Genomic DNA, 10,371 nt, shown 5'->3' on the forward strand with positions numbered 1-10,371 from the left:
AAAACAAGGCTATCAAAGAAATGCCTAAATCATCTCCTAAACCCACACTCTTTATTTCTCTTTACACACGCCGAGAAAGTTCTAGACATCACATGCAATAAGGAATATACAAAAATCTCACACGTACATGGCACATGCTCAACTCAATAGGATCATCATAGACTCCCAACTAAACAATAACATGAATTCAAATTTAAGCTAAAAAGTACAAGAGTCACAAAAATGAGCCTAAAATTCTAAAAAAAATAGCCACTCACTCAATCAACATGCTTTTATCAACAAGCCCACTTGCATCATGTAATCAAATATATCACCAACAAGAAAAAATTTTAAATTGAGCCAAAATTTAGGAATTTCCCACCCCACACTTAAAATCTACTTTGTCTCCAAAGTAAATTTTAAAGCAAGAGATAGAAATACTCCCTGAGGCCTCTAGGCCTAGCTAGTAGCATCTTTTGCATTATTGGGATTCGTGGGACCCCACACTCAATTTTTTTTACCATGCTATTTAGCTCAAGTTTGTGGTACTCATAATTCCCATCAACCTATGACTCAACCAAGAACAAAAACTAAGTGAAATAAAACTAAGAAAAACTAAAAAAAAAACATACCTACTTAACTTGGGTTGCCTCCCCAGCAGCGCCTAATTTAGTGTCATGGCACGAACCAACTAACAACTTAGTCGTTCTCTTTCCATCTCTTTCTCACGCCTGGTCTCTATCTTCTTATCCCTTTCACCCTTATTGGATATGAATTCTCATATGCAGTAAATTTCTTAACTTTAGACTTTTCAGGCTCGTCAATTAGCATCAAATCAGGCTTTGGTGGTAGAAGCTTAGGCTGCTCAATCAGGTTGTCCAAAGAGGTCTTTGGTAGTTTAGCCACCCAACACTTGTCCCCTTCAATCACATTGATCATACACAAATCTTTATTGGGACATTAGTGTGGGTGCTTTATATCCATCAAATACCATCTCTTCAACCTCTACCCTCATTTTGAGTATTCCTTCTCTAACATCTATCAATGCTCCTCCAGTTGCTAAAAATAGATGCCACAAGATGATTGATACCTGTTCATCTACCTTAAAATTAAGAACAATAAAGTCAGAAGGAATAATAAATTTACCAGCCTTTATGTGGACATCCTCAATTATTCCTTCTGGATATGTCATGGATCCGTCTACTAGCTGCAAGACCACGGTGGTTGATCTAGGCTTTCCCAAGCCTAATTTTTCAAACAGATATAGAGGCCTCAAATTTATTCTTTCTCCTAAATCACTCAATGCATGGACCACTTTACTTCTAATTTGGATAGGGAGAGCAAATTTCCTCGGATCTCTTAATTTCTTGGGGATTTTTTGTGTCATTACTGCACTACACTCTTTAGTGAGTGTTATTGCCCCCACATCCTATAATTTCACCTTATTAGCCACCATATCCCTTAAGTACTTCACATACTTAGGCATACCCTGCAAAACATCTAACAAAGGTAAGTTAATGTGAAGTCCTCTAAACGTGTCATTTACCTGTTGGGTCACCACATCAGTGTATACCTCCTTGGTTGCCTTTAGAGGTTCTCCTTGAAGCTTTTAACCACTCCTCAAGGTGATTACAATAACCTAAATTGGATTTTCTGTATCTGCTGGCAACCCACCTTGTGTCCTAGTATTTAATTCTTTTGATAATTGCCCCAACTGCAACTCTAAACTTTTTATGGCCGCTTGCTGAATTTGCATGTCCGCAGTCAATTGTGTATGAGTAGCTAAAATATGCTTCAACATCTCTTCAATATTGCTCATTGACTGATTTGGTTGGGCTTGTGGTTGCTGAATTTGTTGTTGTTGTGCATTCCAAGGATGAGTATGCCACTTCATGTTGTAGGCATTACTATAATTTGGCCATTGAGCATTGCCCACATACATCACCAATTCTGGATTGGAAGCACACATAGCCGCTAAGTGACTACTATTATCGTACACTTCACACCAACCTACAACTTGTTGGATGGCATTGATTGTGGATGCAGGTTTGGAGTTCCCACTTTTAGGCTGCTGAACTGAGTATTGATCATATTCTGCAATGCTGTAACCTGAGATGATAATGTCGTGAATTGGTCCACCTCCAACACCCCCACATTTCTTTTTGTGGCACTTGTAGAATCTGAGTGCCATTCTGGATTCTTGTACTATGCGGTTCAAAAATGTGTACAGCTTATCATAAGTCAATTCCAATGCTTGACCACCTGGGGCTGAATTTAGCAAAATCTTCGTATTGTGATCAAGAGCTTCTACAAAAGTACGAGCAAGTACCTCATTTGATTGTTGGTGATATGGACAATCCCAAAGAAGGGTCTTGAATTATTCATAAGTGTGATGATATAGACAGTGTCAATTGAATCGGCCTATGATGTGATTGAAATGGCCGGTTCCACATTCAACCACCTTTTAGCTTTCCTTAAAAGTGAATGGGGAAACAGTGTTAGTCTCATTAAATTTGTAGTCATCCCCGTCGGAATGAATATGTTTGTAAGCTTAATGAAGGTCTGCAAGTAGACTTGTGAATCCTTATGTGAAAGCCCTGTAAACTGTCCACTACTGATAAGAAGCTGCACCATGTTATGCTTTAACTCAAAATTCTCCCCAGCAACCGGTCTTTGAATTGGGGAAGTTAAGTTCGTCGGAAGTGGGACTACCATTTCCCTAACTGTCCCGCATGTTGCATGTTCTTCAGCCATTAGAGTAGCAACTACTTGGTCTTCTTCTATTTGTAGAAATTGGAGACGGATTGCGTCTCTCCTTTGTTGATGGAAGTGTTGTTCATTTTTGGGTCTTGGTTCAACCGAATCCCTATCCCTTGCCAGCTTCCTAACCTTAAAACCTATTTCCCACAACCACCAAAACCAAGACCAAGTATAAAAAAACCAAATAAATATAAAAGTAAAACTAAAATAAACAATTGCCAAATACAAGTCCATGGCAACTGCGCCAAAAACTTGACAGCGCTTAAGCATACACGCAAGTGTACATGGTTTACCAAGTAATATAGTGTCCTTCGAGAAAGCCAAATATCGATCCCACAAAGACTAGATTCGGCAACAATTCTATTTTAGTTCACAATTTAGATTAGTTTGGTTCAAGAGTAACCAAAAGAGAGAATTGAAATTTTAATTGCAATTAAAATAAACAATGTGGAAAGTAAAGATCTTTAAACAATCAATGGGAGAAAACCCAGGGTTAAAGCATTCTACAGACATACTTAAAATGATGAACACACAACCAATAATGATAAGAAAAATTAATGAACTTAATTCAAAACAAGAGTAATCATGTCATTGGCTTTAACCTCGGAAAAGGGAGTTTAGCCATGCATAGTCATAATCATAATCATAAAATTGTAATTAACAACTAAAAATATGAATAAACTAAATAAAAATAATAAAAACCTAATGAAGAATTTGTAGCAGCCCCTTTCTCTTCAAAATATGCTAAAAGATGTGTAAAAACGTGATACGACATGTATTTATAGTATAGGAGTAAGTCCATTTCGTGTTGGACAAGAAAACCTTCAACTATTGAGCCCGGGACTAGGTGGGGTGTAGCCCTAGTTAGAGCGTCGCTCCATGTTAGGATGCACCTCCAAATCACACTGCCTGTTTGGAATTTTCTCTTCAAAATTGTTTAAGTATTGAGTCTCCCCTCTTGATCCCGTGTATTGTGGCATCTTTCTCATGAATTCCAAGCCTTCTTAACATCAAAATATCATCATATTCATATCCAAAAGCATCCTAAATCATCATACCGCATGAATTAAGAGAAAAACACTACACTACATCCATAACGACGAATCAAACAAGAGCTAAGCCAAGCTAGTTCGCATTGATTTTTCACTTATTGTTCCAGCTATACACTCATTTAAATTGAAATTTTCTCATTACCAAGAACTTATTCCACTCATAATCACCCATAAAAACCATTTGGAACACTTTATACACCATAGAATCTACCGGAATCAACTAGATAAGCACCTAGGTCAAGCTAGAAAAGCTAGTTTTCCGGGGTAAACTCTAAATGAATCTTTTAAGTACAAAATTGTTTGGAACTCACTTTAAATATCATAAACACATGCTTTAACACTTTGATACACATTTATCTCATTATCAACCCATATAGAACATGAATAATCCTCAAAACAAGGCTAAAAATGCTAGAATAGTGACACTAGAATGCGTAAATACACCCAACATCAACACCTTTTTCATATTTTTCATGAATTTTGCGTCCAAAATATGATTTCCAGCAGAACATACCCGAAATGCATCATATCTAACAAAATAATCTCAAAAACTTGCATATTCTCCCCGTTTTAAGCGTCGAATATGTTATATTTTTATAACACATCAACACCCTTAACTTAGAACATTTGCATGTCCTCAGGCAACAAAATACAATAAAACAAAAACGATGCTTAACTAGGAGAATCCAACCTATTCAAGGCTGTCTGCCAATACTTTAAGCCTGAATTATAGCACCCCTCTTATCTCACTTTGTAAGACCAACTGTGTATAAGCATGAAGTACATTAATGTGACATAATGGGATCAAGAGAAGGCATTACATTAGTAACAGACAATCAAGCATATGTACAAAATACACTACTCGAGATAAGCAAATAGCTAGCAATGTGACTCAAGTACCCTCACAAAAAAAATATCTCACTTACTCATGTGAAATCATGCATGTCAATGTAAGGATGGTCAACAGATACTCACAATCAAAAGAGAAGTTCCAATTGAATTGCGTTAAATACCATAGACTTGCCCTTATTTTCTTTACCTTAGCATTCAGACAGTCAAGTTAGGATCACTATAGGACTTTTCTTGACTTGTAATGTAGGCTTAGGGGCTGGTATAGTATATATGTACATATCAAGTGACTAAGCCTCCTTGGCACTACACTAACTTTTTGGTCTCACTTATTAGCCAATTTGCTTTTTATTCCACCCTTTTTATTTTAATGCACATTCAGGTTAGATGTGGTAGTTTATTCTTTGTTTTTCACTTTTTCAAAATTTTTCTTTTCTTTTTCTTTTTCTTTTTCTACCACACCCTACCCTACTAATTTTTTTTTGTTATTTTACCCTTCTACATACCCACTTTACACTACACACCCCTATGACAGCCACCCTCAACTTAAGCAGTTTGCCTGAGTTAAGGTGCACAATGTTGAAGGAGGACCAAAGCCAAAACAGGTTCATTGTAATACAAATGGGAAGGTGAATATATGAAATAAGAAAAATAGGCTATACGACTCAAAATAGGGATCAATGGATATAATTAACACATGGAAGGTTATTTAGGATAAAGGTAGACTAAAACAAAAAACAACCTATGATCCTTTCCTAACCCAACTATCTTTCCACCTTGGTAAGACTAACCAGGCAAGTTTTGAATTCAACACACAAAGTGAACTAGGTAGTATCTCATACACACATGGCACAAAGTTAATATTACCAACTACTACCTATCCGATTCATGCTATTATTTAGCAAGTGATTATCATGTCTCTAATCCTAATGGCATAATAAAATCCACAAAGTTCACACATATATACAGTCACACAATTCTAAAACACAAATTTTGGAGGTGTATCATTTTTCTCAAAAATCCATAATAAACATGACTATTGCCCTAAACACTTAAAATATCCTAATTACAAAAAAACACAACACAATACGACACAAAACACAATACAACATAAAATTATCCTAGACATGTTGATTCTACAACTATACCCGACCGATAAGAAAAGAAACATGACAACAAAAACCCATAGCAACATGGTTTTCCCACCAACAACTAAAAACGATACACTATACTCAATGAATAAAAATAAAGTAAAATAGAGAGAAGTGAGAACATACATGGGCGTACTAGGCGTCTGAGTCATTAGCATCCCCAAATGGGGGAGATCAGTTGGTGAAGGTGATGGTGGTGGCAGTACACTGCTAGAAGATACACCTACTACTATCGCTGCATACCTCTACCTATCAACGATTACAGTCTATATTAAATCATATCTGGCCCTTTTAATTGCCTGGTCATATGGCATATCATAATCTTGTAAGTCTCCTAAATGACCTTTCTAGGTCCCAATTGCTAGGACCTCCTGATCATTCTCCACAAAGATATCAAACTATCTCGATGCATGCAGAGGTGATATCTAGACTACTAGGGGTATAACTGGGGAAATGGCTACTACATGGCTCTCTGTAAGAGAGCATACCTTTGCTCGTATATCTCAAACTTATCAAGATGTAACCTATGTCTCAAACTCATCTAGACATTTGTGGAAGTCAACCCATAACTCAGGTAGTACAGCTCTCTGTGCGGCCTCCCATCTAGCTTCTACCTGCTTAAATTTGGTCCGAACCTCTGATCTCATCTGCTTATAGAGGGTAGTCATCTCGGTCTCAAAAACCCTTAACTAAGCATTAATGTCCCTCTGACTATCCCTTAAGCTTTGCAAAAAATTGCTAGATATAGTGATCATACCTGTAGTAGAAGCTGTCATGGATGGGTGAGTAGGCTCTAAAGAAATGACAATCATCTTTGAGATCAAAGCCAAGGCTAATGAAGAAGTAGCAGGTATGCCCTCGCCCTGCGTACTCAAATCTGGAGCCACTCGCTGCCTCTCTATCTCCATATTAATACCAATATCCACATCGCCTCAATGTGCATCATTAGGCTCTGTGGAAACTATTGGGCCCTCAGTCTGTGCTCGAGGTACTGCTATCTGTTCTTTAGATCTCCTAGGAAGGCCTAAGGGTTCTAGAACCTTCATACTCTTTTTCTATGCAGCAGCCATCAAAAGTACCCTCTTATCTAAGCCCGACATCTTAGGTACACCAACCTTATCATACAACCTCTGAATCATGTAAGGGAATGACAGATTAGTTAACTCCACAAATGCTCTATCGTGGATCTCATGTCAAATAATGATATTAAAATCAATAGCATATCCGACCATAAAACAAGCAACTAGGGCAGGTCCCTCTTATGTTAACAAATTATTTTAAGTAGTGGGAAACAATTGATATCTGATCAACAACAACCAAAACTTGGCCTCAAATTCCAACAGGCTTTTATTAATCATATCATAACCCTCGATCCATAGGGGCATCACCCAAAGATGAAATATAATTGTTATCTACCTATCCATCTAAACCCTTTCTCATCTATCCTCTACCTTATGGATGATGTGTCTATCACGTATGACCCTTAATCTATGATCGCACTCAGATGTGGATATAGAAGTAATGTAATTTGGGATGAAGATGACTCAGTGGATAGTCTATGCTGAAATATTAACTTTGACCCCTCTCACAAGTGTATGATCAAGATGTGGCTGCTCCACAAATTTTACTAGGCCTGGGGATTTACGCATAAGAAGGACTAATGTAGGTTTATAGGATGCATAAAAATCATGTACCATAGATGGGTTGTAAGAATTGAGTGATTTGGTCGTCCACTCTAACCGATATCGATCAAATATGACCCATAACTATGGTACTCGACTCATCCAGATAGATCAATTTGGCACTCCTTATAAATAACCCTCTTGGGCTTCCCTACCTCTTAAATATGACTATCCAAATTAAACATCTTCTGTATCCCTTCTATACACCACTTAGGATGTGCCTCCGTTGTCGGTGTGGGTATAGGACTCCACCCCTACTGTACTGATGCATCATGGGAAGGATACTCTGTACCCTTCATAGAATGGGGTATATCTGGATATTGTACATGAGTAGCGGTACCTTCCTCAGACTGAGGCACCGCTGATGACTCCTCCTGCTCTGCCACAAAATTTGTTAATGCGTAAAATACACCTCCAATTAAAGGATAAAGCAGTCGATGTCAAATATAGTATCCTAATAAAGGTTGGGGTCGATCCTATAGGGAATATGCCAAAAATCTATCTCTAACTTATTGAAATCACCAAGCAATGCGAGAAACTAAAAGGGGAGATTTGTTGAAATAGAAAAAGGAAAAAAATTAGTTGCTCTTTGTTGTAAACAATCTAAGACAAACGCTAGGCTTGTGTTCACCCTGGATTCTCAAGTAGTAGACATATCGTGCACTGTCAAACTATTCCAATACCTTACATGTAGAATCTGATAAGTTATGTACAGTCAATAGTCTTTCAGATGAGCAGAGGGATTTTACCCTTTACCTTTTGAGCCTTAAGATGTCGCCTTACTAACCCTTATCCTAGATCCCAGTTAACTATTACCTTTTGGTTCTCTAGTTATTAGATGATAGTTAACGATTTTACATAGATAATACCTAGTAGTGTGGATCAATCGTTAATCTCCAAATTACTGTTGTGATCTTCTTTTCCTAGTCCATAATCCAATTTGGGAGTAAATATCAATAATCTAAGCGAGATCTTAATATTGGCCACCGCTAAGAAATCAATAAGAACAAGAAAAACCCAATACATGCTAGAATCTTTATCTAGAATGACTTGGTACTTCCTCTATTTCATTAATCTGCCAGGGTTCCCACAACCCTAGCTAAGGCAATTAACTGTTCATAGTTGTGAGATCAATCATGGAATCCATAAATAAAATAACAAAATCAATCTCACAGTAATAAAAGAAGAAATACCAAAGTCTTAAATTGAATAACAAACCAAGAACAATGAGAGTGTAGGAAATCCCCTAAAGGCCTATCCTTAAATATGTGAATGTATTTTTCTGAATATATGAATAAACAAAGACTAAAGGGTATTTATAGATTACAAGAAACCCTCAAAATCAAATCCTAATAAAAATAGGAAAACTTAATTAGCCATACATAATAGGACTTAAAAACATCATAGGAGTTTAATTGGGATACAAAAAAACCCTAGGAAATAAGTTTGGAATGATCTAGAAAAATTACCATTGGAAGCCACATACTTAGGCCACTTACGGTCCGCAGGTGGACCTAGTAAGTGCCAGAACTTTTTCCTGTAGCTTTTTTATTTTTTGGATCTTGGCTTCTGTTACTTACTTTAGGTACTTGCAGACCACAAGTGCTACTTGTGGACCGTAAGTAGACTAAGTAAGTGTAAAGTCTCCACCATTAGATAGATAATTGAATTAGCTTTGCAATGATTTTGTCTTAATCTGATATCGGGGTGAAAATTTATGGACAAATTACTGAAGCACTGTCAAATCTTAGGATCTTCATATCTATCACATACCTTAGCCACATACGGACCATATGTGCTTCAAACGGACAACAAGTGGCTCTAGTAAGTGGCAGGGTCTTTAAATTACTGAGGTATCTTCAACCAAAGTGCCACATATGCCCAAAGTGCCTCTAGACTTCATGTTCTGGTACACACTTTGGTCACATACCCCAGGTAAGTTCCACATATGCCCAAAAATGCCTCAGTAAGTAGACAAAAACTTCAATTTTCATATTTTTCTTCAATTTGTCATCCAAAACCTAATTTCATGCAAAACACTCCAAAAACACGTCAAGTCCAACTAAATAGCCTTAAGTCCATACATATTCTCATAGTTTCAAATGTCTAAAATGCTATGAATTTATAGAATATCAACACCCTCAACTTAGAATGTTGCATGTCCTCAGACAATAAAATGTAACAAAATAATCCGACGATGCTTAACCAAGAGCAACCTAAGATACCTATGGCAGTCAATCATCAATTTTAAGATCAAGATCAATACCCTCTCTAACCTCAACATTTTAAAACCAATTGTGTGTATTAATGAAGTAAAACAATATGACACAAAGGAATTAAGCTATGGAATTACATTAGAAACAAACAACCATGCATATATACAAGTTAAACTACCCAAAAAAGTAAGCAACTAGCAATACAACTCATGTGCCCTCACATCAAAAGAAGTCCCACTCACTCAATGAAATAATGCATGTCCATGCAGGGATGATCAAGAGACACTCATACTCATAAGATAAGTTCCAATTAGTGTGCATACAATAACATAGACTTGCCCTTATTTTCTTTACCTTAGTTTTCAGACAGTCTAGTTAGGATCACTCTAAGACTTTATTCGGCTTATAATGTAGGCTTGAGGGGCTGGTATGGTACATATGGATGTATCAAGTGACTAAAACTCCTTGGTACTACAATTTCTTTTGGGGTCCATGCTTTAACTAATTTTTTCACTTTATTTCCGCCCTTGTTTCTCTTTTTTTATTTTTTATACACATTCTAGTTAGGTGTGATTTCTTTATTTTTTCTTTTCCATATTTTTTCTTTTCTTCCACACCTAGCTCTACTTTCTTTCTTTCTTTTATTTTTCCCTTCTTCATACCCACTATACATTATGCACCC

Source organism: Capsicum annuum, chromosome 11, assembly GCF_002878395.1.
Source record: "Capsicum annuum cultivar UCD-10X-F1 chromosome 11, UCD10Xv1.1, whole genome shotgun sequence".
Taxonomy (NCBI): Eukaryota; Viridiplantae; Streptophyta; class Magnoliopsida; order Solanales; family Solanaceae; genus Capsicum; species Capsicum annuum.